Source organism: Cnephaeus nilssonii (genome assembly GCF_951640355.1).
Source record: "Cnephaeus nilssonii genome assembly, chromosome: 15".
NCBI lineage: Eukaryota > Metazoa > Chordata > Mammalia > Chiroptera > Vespertilionidae > Cnephaeus > Cnephaeus nilssonii.
The window spans coordinates 17,578,921-17,590,629 of record NC_137086.1 but is presented as its reverse complement, the minus strand read 5'-3'; positions in this window follow the sequence as shown (position 1 = coordinate 17,590,629).

The following is an 11,709-nucleotide window of genomic DNA, read 5'->3' as shown; positions in this document are numbered from 1 at the left end:
GGATATACTGCTGGGAATCAGAAATGCCAATCCCATTTCTTAAGGATAAGGTACTGGTTGCAAGGCTGCTGGCCTCGGAGAATATTCTGTCCTGGGAGACAGTGAGGGGAGTGCCTGGGGGTCTGCTTTTGTATCCCGGCTCACACTTGAAGACTTAGGTTAGACCTGCCAATACGCTCAACACGCTCCCTGCTGCAATTTCCCGCACTGTCAATACTAAGGAGCTTGTGTTGGGGCTGGGGGCGGCCCAGGAGGGAGCTAATTGGCAGGCTTATGCTGATCTTTGCACACGCTCCTCTTTTTGCTTGTCTCTGTGGCTGCAGTTTAGTTTGCTTGTCTCCCGACCAGGCGAGCTGATGGGCTCTGTCTGCATCGCGTGTCAAAGCCACCTGGCACAGGCAGCCCGTTCCCTGACTTGACATCTCATCCCTCATCCTTCCTCAGATCGCGTCAGCCTACGCGGCCTGCCCCTCCGACAGCTATTAGTGGAATGACTGCGGGGAAGGCAATGACAGCCGTGGCTGTTCGGCATTTATTTTACCTTTGGTTTTTGCTGCGCAGAAAATCCCAGGACTGATGCGGTCTGAGCTGCAGGGGACAGACGTAGAGGAGCGTGCACTGGGTTTGAGGAAGGTGGGACCCAGAAACCTGCCCTTTCTCCTCCTGCCTACAAGGAACTTCGGGCTGCGTGTTCTCTGGGGTGACTTAGTGCCTCCTTTGTTTGGATGTCTGTCGACATTAACATAGCAGGGCTGACAGGATGCACTAGGGTTGTATGTTGTCCCCAAGATTTAGAGACTATAAATATTTCTGTTTCAATATCATTCATAAGGCCTTTCATAAATTCAAGGGCAAAACAGAGAGTTAGGCTCCTGCTATCATCTGCATTCTTGCTTCTCCATTGTTCTCATTACCAAAGTGACATCCCACAGCACCTGCTCACACAGCTCAGCTCTACAAGGAGAACCAGGTAGAGACAGACACTGTCCTGCCCTCCGGGGCTTGCAATCCAAGACAAATGCCCAGATAGAGACACACACCATTTCCTGCATCCTTTCCTTCTCTCTGACTTAGCATAAAGCTTGTCATGCTGAATGGGGGACACAGATCTACTTAGACCTGCCTTCCACTCCTGTCTTGGTCATTTACTAGCTTTGTGACATTGAGCAACTCATTGAACTCTTCTGAGTCTCAACTCCATCCTCTGAAAAGTGGGTACAACAATAACACCCATGTTCTAGGGTTGTTGCAAGATTAGACTCAGTGTTTAGAAATGAAGCTGGCCCACAGTGAGTGTTCAATTCCTGGTAGTGGTTAATATTAGAGAGTGAATCTAATGTATGTGTGTGTAGGTTACATTTTTTGTGATGTGTAATGGGTGGATTCAGGGTCCTGAATGAGTACAAATGAATTAAGTTTTGGAAACCAATGACTTCATATTAGGAGTACTCTCTTCCATGGCCTCATCTGTATTCCTTCTGCCACTGAATCAAGTTATAGCGCTAAGGTGGAATGCTTATTAACTTAATCACATCAATGTGTGTTAACTGGATAATGCATACATGCATATGTTAATTAACCAAATTCTTCCTCTGGGTGATTTATAAGGTATTGGTCTTTTGACTGATTCTCCTCAACAAGGGTTAATAACAGTTACAGTTATTGCAGTTATATAGCTCATGGAGAGGGTTCCACATGGATGCCTTTTCTATTAACAAATATCGTGCGTTTAAATATCATGTTCTTTGGTGCACTAGGTATGCAATAACTTAAGTTGATAATTTGTTCATGTGTGCTAGGATCATCCATCATAATTAAATTGAAGAACTTAATTCTTCAACAAAATTGAAGAATAACTTGTACTTCTCAAAGTCCTTTCACTTGAGTCCATGATACTGACCCCATTTCTAGTTTCCACCTCCTTGCCTCCATATATGAAGAAAAATGCCAACTACCCAGCGATGTGAGGGAAAAGTGGGGATTATTCTTTGGAATGTTAAGCATTTTTCCTTAAGAGTGTGAAGGTTCGGTATCCTGTGAAAGCATAGGGCCATTTTTGGAAAAAGAGACAGCAGATGGAATTCACAGTCTTGGCGTTCTTTCACATTCCAGAAGCTGGAGCATGTGTGTGTGTGTAGGGGGATTGCTTGGTTAAATCAGTCATATTCTTCCTTCCTTGTTGTTTGCCAATTGATGTGTGGATTACCATGACCAGATTATAAGCAACTTGAAGTCAAAGAATCTTTTTAGAAATTTTATTTGCCTCTAAATGCTTGGTATAGTGTAGGGAGATTAAGTACTCAGTGGATTTTTGCTGAATGGAATTGAGAGATGCTTTCTGCTTTTCATTGCCTACCTAACATCAGGTTGCATGAAGTCAGTTCATAGAAACTTGTTCATTATGTCTGCTCCAGGGGTAGTAAGGCAAATGCTCACAGGAAGAGGGGTCAATGAGATACAAACAGATTCAGGTTGGGGTAAACGGACCATGCCCTTTTTTTTGATACCTAATAATTCCAAATTACTTGTAGCCATAGAAGCCCATTAACTTTTCCACAAAGTGGTGATGTGAAATTTGCTCCAAAATATGTGAGTTGCTTAAAAATAATGGCTCATAGAAGTTAAATGGAAAACAAGAAAAATTGCTGAGACAGAGCTGACGTCTGCTGCATGGTAACAGGGGCGAGCTGGGAGCTGCTTTGAGAAGGGAGACCCTCCTAACCAGGGCTGGCGTCAGAGATAGAGAGGCGTCACCCACAGACCCACCTAAGAAACACACTTTGATACTGATATTTGATAATATTTGCTGCAGCCCTACCCCTGTTAATGTGATCGGTTATGGCTGAAGGGTGCCGATCCGCAAGGGGCTATGGGAAAAGAGGTAGACCAATATTTAAAAAAGAACACAGCATCCCATTGCTAAATATATTATGTCCTTAAATTATAGCGCCAAATTCTCTTCTTTGAACCAGGGATGGGCATGGAAATTGTCATTTCTCTGGTCTAGGCGACTTATTCATTTGGGGCTCCTTCCCTTTCTCTGGGGTGGCCTGGCATAAGCCTGGTCACCTGGTAGAATTGGCTGGAAGCAGCTGTTGTCTTAGTAGTGGTGTGAGCGAAGGATGTGCTGATGTACAGCCTGCTTCAGTGGGTTTGGTGGGAGAGGGCGTTACCGCTGACCTGGGGTCCTCGGTGCCACCTCTCCTGCGGCCTTGCTCACGAAGGGAGCTCCGGCTGCTTGTGTTCCTGACCCAGTTTCCTGCCACCAAACTCCTTCCCAGGAAAGGCCGGGCAGACACGCTGTCCTTGCCTGAAAAAAGAGGCTGGTTCCAGAGATTTGTGTGAAAGGCTGAAACGTGACATGTTTATGACTAAAAATACATGTTGCCAGCGCCATCTCCAGAGTGGGGAAGTTTTATTTTGTAACTTCCATAACTCAAAAGACTCAGTGCCTTTTACTTTTAATTTATTGGCGGTTTACACCTGCTTGTAAAATGCTGACCCTCTGAGGCGCATACATTGATGCCTACAGACAGCTAAAACCCAGAATTCATAGTTTTCTACCCAGAGTCTTAAAAAACCCCTCTATTTATAGCAAGCTTATGGAGAAACAATGCACTGTGTAACCAAGAACGTTGTGACTTCGTAGGTGATGATTTAGGGACCTTATAACATTAGACCCTTTGGTTGGGGTCCCTTTAGTTGGCTGGTACATCTCTGTGGTACATTTTCAGTCCCTGGCAAAGCTTGGCTCTTTAGCTTAACTATTATCTTAATGTACATTAAAAAAATTCCGTACTCCTAACTTTGGAACCTGATGAGGTTTCAAATATTGACTGTAAGATATCAATAAAAAAGCAAATGTTTTAAAAAAATTTACCACTTAAACACTATTCAACTTAAAACATTTTCCTCACACTCTATGGACTTTCCTAAGAATTAAACTGTTTAACAAGAAAGCCTATCTTGCCGAAACCGGTTTGGCTCAGTGGATAGAGCGTCGGTCTGCGGACTGGAGGGTCCCAGGTTCGATTCCGGTCAGGGGCATGTACATTGGTTGCGGGCACGTCCCCAGTGGGGGGTGTGCAGGAGGCAGCTGGTCGATGTTTCTCTCTCATCGATGTTTCTGGCTCTCTATCCCTCTCCCTTCCTCTCTGTAAAAAATCAATAAAATATATTAAAAAAAAAAAAAAAAAAAGAAAGCCTATCTCAAAATCCTGTTTGGAAGATCCCAGCTCTCTTATCATACTATTTACTGTATTGAGATTATTTCCTATTTATTCTTGTTTAGAAAAATTTATTTTGAGTGCCAGATTCCATCAGATCCTCACCACTTCATGTGAGCCGCCACCACACAGAAACAATGACCCGATTCATAGATGTTCAACAGTAAATTCGTACCGGGAAACATAAAAAAATAAACCCTTATTTCTAAAGTGGATCAATATGAATCCATTCGGCCTCACAACATTCATGCTTCTGCATGGCCTCTCTGCCCAACCACATGCAAACAGCTGGAAAGGCCCCGCCACAGGCAGGTGCGAAGGTCTCTGAGATGCTCGGGCAGCTCCCTCTGTGGTCGGCTTGACTCTAAATTTGACCTCTACTCTCTGAGGCTGAACCTGGGTTTTCCCCTCACTCCTTGACTTCATTCATGCGCTTCTGATTTAGGCATGGTAACCTCACTTGGACGTTTAGGGTTCTTGTCTTTGAGCTGCTACATCGGCTACCCCCTCCCTCCTCCCAGCCTTCCCCCCCCCCCCCCCCCCCCCCCGGACTGAAGGCCAGGGTTACTGAGTCAGGAGGTGACTCAACCTGAATGGTTTCTGCCGCTGCTCCACTTGACTGAGCTTGGAATTTGGCTGCGGTCACGTGTGCACGAGAGCAGGGCCTGACATCTTCAAATAGCAGCCTAGCGCTTTCAAGACTGAGCTATGGAAAGCAGAGGAGGGAGGTTCCAAAGGAACCCTAGAATAGCAACTTTATGTAATCAATGCCACCTGCGTGTTTTCTTAGTCTTTAGTTTAAATATTATCTATCAGGTTTACGTAAAGTGAGTGTCAGCTTCTTTTCTAATTTTCTTCTAGGCTTGAAGTGGAATGACATTTTTGCTCTTCACATTTTGGGGAAGGAATAGAATAGAATTGAATTAAGAAAAAAAAAAAGAGCCCTGGCTGGTGTGGATCAGTGGTTAGAGCGTCAGCCTGCGAGCTGAAGGGTCTCAGGTTCGATTCTGAGTCAAGGGCATGTACCTGGGTTGCAGGTTCGATCCCTGGCCCTGGTTGGGGCATGTGCAGGAGGCAACCAATGGATGTCTCTCTCTCACATAAATGTTTGTCTCTTTCTTCCTCTCTTCCCCTTCTCTCCTGCCCTCCTTTCTACTCTCTCTAAAAAAATCAATGGAAAAAATATCCTCGGGTGAGGATTAACAAAAAACAAAGCAAACAAAACACAACAACAACAACAACAACAAAAAAAAAAAAGAAAGAAAGGAAAGAAAAGAAAAAGAACCACTGTAATATAAGCCAATGATGTGAAGCTATGTGGCTTTGGTTGGAGCCCGGTTTGAAGAGAATGACTTACTAAGTACTAGAGGCAAATCAAATCAGTGGGCATTTATTAATTTGGCTTACAAAAAAGAGAGCCAATCAGTAACACACCTCAGGGAATATTCACATAAAATCAAATTCAACTGTGAACTAATTTAAAAGGAATTTCCACGAGTAACTCAGCATAATGCCAAATTAAGGAGCAAATGCACCTGAGGAGTTAGAAGCACTACGGGAAGCTTAGCGTTTTTTCAGGAAGAAGCTGTGGTTAGCACCAGCAAGAGCCTTGGGGAATGGGACTCAAAATCAGAGGCGATAACCAGGAAAAGTTGGATTAAATTGGCTAATCCCAAAGGGCAACACTAAAGAAAGTCAGGGTCAAAAATCAAGAAGAATCAACAAACTGATGGCTGGCAGAGGGGAAGGGACTGAGAGAATGGGTGAAAAAGTGGGGAGGGGAATAAGAGGAACCAACTTCCAGTTCTAGAGTAAATAAATCATGGGATGTAATGTACACCACAGAGAAGATAGTCAATAATCTTATATAATAAAACCCTAATATACAAATCGACTGAACGGCAGAACGACTGGTCGCTATGACATGCACTGATCACCAGGGGGCAGATGCTAAATGCAGGAGCTGACCCCTGGTGGCCAGTGCGCTCCCACAGCGGGAGCGCTGCTCAGCCAGAAGCCGGGCTCACGGCTGGTGAGTGCACCAGTGATGGCAGGAGCCTCTCCCGCCTCCGCTGCAGGCGGGCGGTAAGGAGCGAGGGGTCCAGGACTGTGAGAGCCCTGGACTGCGAGAGGGATGTCTGACTGCCGGCTTAGGCCCAATGGGGATAGGGCCTAAGCTAGCAGGCGGACATCTCCCGAGGGGTCCCATACTGTGAGAGGGCACAGGCTGGGCTGAGGGACCCCCCCCCCCCTGAGTGCACAAATTTCGTGCACCAGGCCTCTAGTAATAGTAACTCATAATAACTTTATATGGTGACAGGTGGTTGTTAGACTTACCATAGTGATCACATCATAAAGTACATAAATGTCCAATCACTGTGTTGTATACCTGAACGTAATATAATGCTGTATATCAACTATACTTGAATAAAAATAAAAGAATAATAAAAAGACATATTAAGCGTGCTCTAAGGATCTGGGTCCTACTTATTGTGATAATGGGGTGGGAACTACCTAGAGTATCATATGGGAGAGAAGGACCTGGTGGCCAGGAAACTAGGAGAAAGGTGAAAATGTAGCCAGGAGACCATCCAGATTGAAAGTTGAGAGGAGCTTGATTAGGTAACAAGCTGGCAGGACCAGGAGAAGATAGATACAAATGTTGTTTGGGCATTAATGATAGTAGTTAAAGAGGTTGAAAAATGGAGGCTGAGATTTGGGTGAACTTTGGGCTAAACATGAAGGAACCATACAGAATAGACACGGAGCATGGACACTGCGAGTGAAGAGTGAGTTTACTAGTTCTGTCCACACATGTGTTTTGAGCAACTACTATGTTATACACCATAGCTGATATTCTGGGGGAATACAGATGTGCGTGAAACATGTCTCTTGTCCCTACATTCCTCCGTATGGTCATGCGATAGCCTGTCACCTAGCAGGCACTCATATCTTTTTTTTTTTTTTTAAATATATTTTATTGATTTTTTACAGAGAGGAAGAGAGAGGGATAGAGAGTTAGAAACATCGATGAGAGAGAAACATCGATCAGCTGCCTCCTGCACACCCCCCACTGGGGATGTGCCCGCAACCAAGGTACATGCCCTTGACCGGAATCGAACCTGGGACCCTTGAGTCTGCAGGCCGACGCTCTATCCACTGAGCCAAACCGGTTTTGGCGTCTTTTTGGATGGTTTTCTTGGTCAGTGGTGTGCTGGAGCCTGCTATGTGGGCCACAAGACCTATTTGTTAGCTTCTCTTCTCAACTCCATGTTCATTGACATCATGTTGGAAGCTTGAAATTGACCATAATTTTTATCACAGAAATTGGCGAATTCTACAAATCAGGGCTCCTGCTCCTCTCCCCAGCCCAGATGTTAACTTTTACCAGCACACTGGTACTGGGTCAATTTAATCTAGCAACTTAATTCAACAAATATTAACTGAGCCCTTAATGTAAATCTATGTGCTGGGTACTTGTCATTCTGCTTCTCAAAAGATATTTTCCATTTCCTAATAACTTGATGAATTAGGTGGCTTGAAGCTTTCCTTATTTAACCTGAACCACACTTCAGAGTGAGGTTTGCCTCCACTTTCCTATGGAGTGCCAAGCCAACTCAAGTTTGTGAGTATTCTTCCTGGAATTTGAGTGTTGTTGGCATGATGTCCTATGGACATGCAAGGGAAGGTCTCCTCCGAGGATTCAGCTCCTGATAGGGAAATACTTACCTTTAAAAAGCTGAGAAAAAAACCAACTTGGTAATGTTCTTTGGTTGGTTCTTCTGACAATGACTCAGGGTGGAAATTTGGGGTCATAATGATTATCTTTTGTTATTTTTCCTATGAAAAGTGGAAGCATTGTGTTTATTTCTGTCTTTATAAAGGCTTCTCCTCAAGTGTGTGCAAGCTGGGTTTTAGCCCCACCACCTCTCAGGTTAGACATGCAGGGTCATTTTATATCTTCATTTTCAGATACACTCATTCTCTAGCATTAAGATTAGAGCAGAAATAACGTCAATGTTCTGTTAATGCCAATTACCTTTGAAACGCCAGGCTGGAGACAGATAAGAGTCCCCCGATGACTGATTAAAATATGGTATCTTAAAAATTAAGTGTCTCATTTGAGTCCAGACATAGCACAAAGATTTGTTATCTAAATCGAGTCAGATTGAATGCTAATATTGGAAAAACTCACTAAGAATAATGTAACTGTTATACTGCCCCAGTAGCTATAAAAAAGAAAGAACTTTTGGGGCATGTTAAAATCAGAAAAATTGGGATTGAAATCTTCTATGATAAGCTTTTAAGTAATACAGCCTACTAACGAGAGGGCAGAAGTCAAAATAGCAGAACTAAGGACAAAAGGAAAATATCTATGATGGTGCGCTTTGAGTTCAACTTTACCATTTGATCTGTGCTTTTCTAATAGTGTCATATAAACTCAAAGTTTTCATTAGGGAGCAAAGGGACTTTCTGTGATGGGCTCATTTCATTTTGGCCAATGCTTCTGTCTTCAGCTACCATCCAGAACTTGGATAATGACCTCTTTTTATGACATAAAATTGAAAAAGATTTCAAAAAATTAGAAAATGATTGGTCTAATGGAACTGATATAAGACTTGGCAGGAGGCTTAAAAAAATCCAGGGTCTATTTTAATTAATAAAACATGAACATATGGGTAATACTGAGGAATGGAATAAAGAATCAGGAAAGGCATATTTGAATTGTTATTTGTGTAAGCTATGCTGTGGATGCTAAAATGTAGAATATATTTGTATTCCTAGAATTTATGATGATATCAAATGCATTTGTTTTTAAAAATAATGTTGTTTTTATTTTTTTAATTTACAAAGGTAAAAATAAAGAAATGATTTTTTTGGGGAAAAGTTCTATATATTTAAAAAACAAAGTTATGTATATGAAATTATATATTATATGAAAAAATTATATACGAATCTCTAACACCTAGCTCTTGGCAGAGTGTATGTCATCAAGTAGTCACATATTAAATATTTATAAGATTGAGGTTCATTGACTATGTTATGATCTTGCTTACTAATTTATTATAGTAAAAATTTTAAGCTATCATAATGTTTTTTCCAATGAGGTTATTCTTTGTTAGGTACTGTACTTCTGTGCTTAGGTAAAATTATACCTAAAGCAAATTGATTTTTATGAACATAAATTTACTTTTATGCTGGCAATCCAAATTCCATTTTTTTTACTTCAAATGAATTAACATAATTGTGCTAGATTTTAAAGAGGGCCTAAAAGAATTTAAAAATATACTAAATAGCACATTTACAGGATAAAATTTCCTGTAGGGAAAACAGAATAATTTTTAGGAGTCATTTTCTATAAATTTATAAGAAAGCGTTCATACCTGGTGATCAGACTTCTAGAGGTCTCAGAAATATGGTGAAAGTTTAAGGAGATGATATTAGAAAAAGAAAATGGTGCTTGTGTAGCCAGGAACTTTGGAGATGGACTTGCCCTTAATGGTCTACTCTTGATTTAAAGCAAATTTAGTTTTTAACCTTAAGTATATATAAAGTTTTGTACTACAGACTATCAGTAAAATTACTTAATACATTTCAGAAAAAAAAGCAATTAGAAGAATTGAGGAAAGGAAGATGGTGGGGGATAGGGCAGTTCATAATATACTGTAACTCTCAAAAATAATTTGTGATGTGTGAATTTATGTGAAATGGATGAATGAATAGATGAAATTGACATGTTTGTCAGTGATACTATCAGAAACAGAACAAGAACTTCCAGTACAATTACAAATACAGAGTAGACTGGAGTCAATTAGAAATTCCATATGCTAAGAGTCATGAGGACGTGACTGTATTAAAACTGAGTATACTATTGCATTAGATTTTGGGGGGCTGATGTAATAAGTAAACACAAACTTGATGCCTTAAAAGAAGAGGAATTTATTCTGGAGGGGCCTTCAGGAGCTCTAGAAGAGCTTCTGTTCTTTGCCTCTTCCAGCTTCTAGTGGTGGTCGGCATTCCTTGGCTTATGGCTGCATCTTTCCACATCATCTCGATGTGTCTGTCTCTAAACTCACCTGCTTCTCTCCCATAAGGATACATGTGATGGTATTTGGTGCTTACCCAGATAATCCATGATAAACTCCTTTTTCCATGACCCTTAATCTAATCACATCTTTTGCCACTGAAAATAATATTCAATGTTTTGCCATGTAAAGTAATACTCACCGATTGCAAGGGTTAGGATGGTGTATTAATTTGCTGAGGCTGCTATAACAAAATACCACAGACTGGGTGGCTTAAACAACAGAAATTTATTGTCTCACAGTCCTGGAGGCTAGAAGCCCAAGATTAAGGTGTCAGCAGCTTTGATTTCTGCAAAGACCTCTCTCTTTGGCTTGAAATCAGACACTAATCAGATTGGCCTACTCTAAAGGCCTCATTTAAACTTAATTTCCTCCTTAAAGAGCTTATCTCCATCTACATATAATCACAATCTGACATACTGAGAGTTAGGGCTTCCACATAGGAATTTTGTGGAATTCATACCAGATATGAATATATATACTAGAGGTCCATTGCATGAAGATTTGTGCAAGAATAGGCCTTCCTTCCCCTGGCTTCGCTCCTGGCCGCCTGGGAACCTGCAAGTCCTCGCTCCCAGCCGGAGCACCGCTCCTATAGCTCCCTCTGCCCCACGCCCTCCCCCTCATAGTAGGTGTCCTGCCCCTCCTAGCCGTGCTGTGCCTGCATATGCAAATTAACCCACTGCCTTTGTTGGGTTAATTTGCATACTCACTCCTGATTGGCTGATGGGTGTCATGGAGGTATGATAAATTTGCATATTTCTCTTTTATTAGTGTAGATATATGTGTGTGTGTGTGTGTGTGTGTGTGTGTGTGTATTTGGGACTACCATTAAACACAATATAAATATGTAACTTTCAATTGAAATAATGAAAATGAAAGTTAAATATAATCTACTATGCTCCATATACCAATGTAGGCAAGTGTAATACATTTAAGAGATAGTCTCATCAATGTAGTTAAAGTTTCAGAGAAAAGAACTCTATCAGGAGTTGCTGAAAATTAGCTAGAAAAATCACTTACACGGAATAGTCATTTCTCAGCGTGGCAGGATTAAATGTAATGTTAGCACATTGCAAAGTCCCATGCTGATCTTTATTTGGGAATATATTTTTTAAAAACTCTTCTTTTCATTTATGGATTTATAGACAGACTTGTGAAGATAACAATAGAGAGGAATTCTCCCTTGGTTAAAGGAAACCATGTAATTTAAGTGGAGGCATAATTTATCCTATACACTGCAATTGCCTGACTTTAATGAGAAAATAAAGTAAATTCCAATATACTTTCCTGGGAACCATTCCAGCTCTCAATAATTTGCCGCAGTGGGGAGCCAGGAAGTGGCTGTTCATAGGGAGATGGCCAAAAGTCCACATCCATAAACACAAGTAGGTTGC